Source organism: Elephantulus edwardii, unplaced genomic scaffold (genome assembly GCF_000299155.1).
Source record: "Elephantulus edwardii isolate Elephantulus edwardi_28Jun2011 unplaced genomic scaffold, EleEdw1.0 scaffold00064, whole genome shotgun sequence".
Classification (NCBI taxonomy): Eukaryota; Metazoa; Chordata; class Mammalia; order Macroscelidea; family Macroscelididae; genus Elephantulus; species Elephantulus edwardii.
Window position 1 is genome coordinate 12,254,568 of NW_006399814.1, and position 4,170 is coordinate 12,258,737.

The 4,170-nt window shown below is 44.0% G+C and overlaps 1 pseudogene; it reads left to right on the plus strand.

The window, feature by feature from the left end:
- The first annotated feature begins 1,550 nt into the window (after positions 1–1,550).
- LOC102853592 lies at positions 1,551–2,834 on the plus strand (annotated as a pseudogene).
- Positions 2,835–4,170: the final 1,336 nt, after the last annotated feature.

Sequence of the window (4,170 nt, forward strand, 5' to 3'; positions counted from 1 at the left end):
TTGATAGATCTTCCACCAATCCTGATGCTGCATTTCTCCTCATAGAGCCCAGCCTCCCGGATAATCTGTTTGGCATACAGGTAAAATATTACAATGAAATGTGCAAGGAACTGGAATCAGAAAATCAGAAGGACCGAACTCGCTCAGCATTTCTTAAGCTCAAGAAACTGAAGAACAAATTCAAACCTCGAGTTGCTATAATCAAGGATGCTTTCTTTAGGCAAAATATTAAATGATCCAGGAAGTATTAAAAGAAGATGGAAAGAATATACTGAGTTTGTATCAAAAGAAATTGGCAGACACAGAATAATTTAATGAAACAGCATATGAGCAAGAGCCTATGGTGATGAAGGAAGAAGTCCAAGCTGCTTTGAAGGAAATAGCAAAAAAATAAGGCCCCAGGAATAGATGGTATACCAATTGACACATTTCAGCTAACAGATGCTGCCCTGGATGTGCTCACCAAGTTGTGCCAAGAAATCTGGAGAACAACCACTTGGCCAACTAACTGGAAGAGATCTATATTTGTTCCCATTCCAAGGAAAGGTGACCCAACAGAGCATGGAAACTATAGAACAATATCATTGATATCACATGCAAGCAAGATTCTACTGAAGATTATCCAAAAACGACTGGAGCAAGCACATCGTCAGAGAATTGCCAGAAGTCCAGGCTGGGTTTAGAAGGGGTCGTGGTACTAGAGATATTGTAGCTAATGTTAGATGGATCTTGGCTGAAAGCAGGGAATACCAGAAGAATGTCTATCTGTGTTTCATTGATTTTGCAAAGGCGTTTGACTGTGTGGATCATAACAAACTGTGGCTGACTCTAAGAAGAATGGGAATCCCAGAACACTTGATCGTGCTAACCTATACTTGGACCAGGAGGCAGTCGTCAGAACAAAGCAAAGAAACACTGCATCGTTCAAAATTGGGAAGGGCATATGCCAGGGATGTGTCCTGTCTCCGTAACTTTTCAACCAGGCCTTTCAACATTATGTTAATGAGCTCTTTTGAAGATCCTTCTAGGACTATGATGGAACAGCAACAGCGCCCCCTCTGGAAGCTTTTTTGGAAATGCAGATTCTCAGGCCTCATCTCAGACCTGAAACTCATTACTGTCAAGTTGGAACCAAATCACAGCTGACTGTCCAGCTGTTTTCCAAGGCTGTAACCACACAGAGGGAGATTGTCCGTCCTTCTCCCATGAAATTGCTTTGATTTTATGAGTCATTGAGTTGGATCCAATTCATAGCTGACCCTTCAGCAGGTTTTCAGAGGAACAGGAGGAGATTGCCCAGCTTTCTCCTATGAAGCAGCTGGTGTAGCTGACCCACCTCTAGGTTGGCAGCACAAGTCCTTACCCGCTAGGGCACCAGAACTCTTGTGGAGCCACCAGTGGAATCAGACTGCCAGAGAGCCACCACTCTCTAAATGAGCTCGACTCTCTAAACGTACTTCATCACTAGAGCTCCCTATCTCAGGAAAATGGACTAAAAATAATCTGCATTTTGAACAACCCCTATCTGAGGCTTGCCTCACTTCTCCAGCATCATGAGCTTCACCACTCATTCTACCACCCTCTCCACCAACTACCAGTCCCTGGGCTCCAGACCATCATCCAGCTACTGGGTCAGGCCGGCCAGCAGTGCAGCCAGCGTCTATGCAGGCCCCGGGGACTCGGGCTCCTGGATCTCCATGTCTTACTGAAGCAGCTCTCAGGGTAGCTGGGCTGGGGGCATGGCGAGTGGGATGGCCCGGGGTCTGGCAGAAGTGGGGGGCATCCAGGGTGAGAAGGAGACAATGCAAGACCTGAACGACTGCCTGGCCTCCTACCTGGAGAAGGTGAAGAGTCTGGAGACTGAAAATCAGAGACTGGAAAGCAAAATCCGAGAACACCTGGAGAAGAAGGAACCCAAGCACAGGGATTGGAGCCATTACTTTAAGACCATAGAGGAGCTGAGGGCTCAGATCTTTGCAAGTTCTGTGAACAATGCCCACATTGTACTTCAGAATGATTACCCACCTGGCAGCTGACGACTTCAGAGTAAAGTATGAGACAGAGCTGACCATGCGCCACTCTGTGGAGAATGACATCCATGGGCTCCGTAAGGTCATTGATGACACTAATATCACTCGCTTGCAGCTGGAGACGAAGATCAAAGCTCTCAAGGAACTGCTCTTCATGAAGAAGAGCCATGAGGAGGAAGTAAGGGGCCTGTAAGCCCAGATTGCCAGCTCTGGGCTGACTGTCAAGGTGGACGCTCCCAAATCTCAGGGCCTCAGCAAGATCATGGCAGACATCTGGGCCCAGTATGACAAGCCGGCAAGGAAGAACCGAGAAGAGCTGGTAAGTACTGGTCCCAGCAGACTGAAGAGAGCACGATGGTAGTCACTGCTCAGTCAGCTGAGGTAGGAGCTGCCGAGAATACGCTCAAAGAGCTGAGATGGACGTTCTAGACCTTGGAGATTGACCTTGAGTCAATGAAAAACTTGAAGGCCAGCTTGGAGAACAGCCTGCAGGAGGTGGAGACTCGCTATGCCATGCAGATGGAGCAGCTCTACGGGGTCCTCCTGCACCTGGAGTCAGAGCTGGCACAAACCCGGACAGAGGGGCAACATCAGACCCAGGAGGCCCTGCTAAACATGAAGGTCAAGCTGGAGACTGAGATAAACACCTACTGCTGCTTACTAGAAGATGGAGAGGACTTCAGTTTGACTGACTCCCTGGACAGCAGCAACTCCAGGCCGACCATCCACAAGACCATCACCCACAGGATCATAGATGGCAAAGTTGTGTCTGAGACCAATGACACCAAAGCCCTGAGGCACTGAGGTAGCCACGCCCTTCACCCTTTGAAGAAGGAGAGGTCAATAAAAATGTGAAGTTAAAAAAATCTGCATTTTGACGAGAACCTCAGGTGGTTTGTACACAGATTAAAGTTTCAAAGTATTATACAAGGAAATAAACTTTTACCAACCAGAGATAATTGGGGAAATTAGAGTAAAATCACTTTCTTTAGGCATTGAATATATTTGACTGTAGAACTAAGATTAAAACAAATGTAGAGAATAGGGTGATAGGTCAGAATGTAAATAGTAAATGCCTTAAAACCATAGATATAACTCAACCATCGCATCTCTCAGTATTTCAACTTGAGGCTTGAATTTGTTTTTCAGTCTGAGAAATGCACAGTAAATTCTTCCCTTTTCATTCTCAAATTCCAACTCTGCACTTTCTGTTAAAATGCTTTGTCTTCTCAAGCTGCCCTTTGAAATCTTCTCTTCAGCTCTTTTACTTTAGCATCTCTTCCCATTTTTTTTTTTCAGTGCTGTAGTGCAACTTTCCCAGTCTCTTCTGGCATCCATTTTGGATTTTTCTTTCTTCTCTGTTCTTGTAAAGACCTCTTCTCTCTTCACGAATAAGATCCTTGATGCCATCCCCACAACCCATCTGGTCTTCAATCACTGGAGTTCAGTGCCTCATACCTAATCTTAAGATGATTTTTAAATTTAGGTGGGATAGACTTAAGGTCATGTTTTGGTTCTTGTGAACTTGTTTTAATTTTCTTCAGCCTCATTTTGAACTTGCATGTGAGCAATTGATGAGATGTTGAATGACCCAGGGAGTATCAAAATAAGATGGAAGGGAAAAAAATTAAAGAAATAAAATCTCATCATTAAAAAAAGAAGATGGAAAGACTACAGAGAGTCACTGTACCAAAAAGAATTGACTGACACAGAAAAATCTCAGAAGGTACCATATGAACAAGAAATTTAGACAATAGTAATGAAGGAGGAAGTTGAAACTACACTGAAGACATTAGAAAAAAATAAGGCCCCAGTATTTTAAGTAATAGATGCCACTCTGGACATGCTCACCAGTTTTTGTCAGGGAATTTGGAGGACAGCTGCCTAGCTGGCTTATAGACTAGGAGAAATCCATAACTGTTCTCGTTCCTAAAACAGGTGGTCAAGCAGAATTTATAAATTATTGAACAATATCACTAATATCATGTGCAAATAAACTCTTGCTAAAGATTATTAAAAAAACAGCTATAATAGTACATTTACAAAAAAATTCGAGCTGGAATTTGAAGAAGTTGTGGCACCAGGAATATGATTGCTGATGTCAGATGGATTGTGGCTGAAAAGCAGTGACTACCATAAG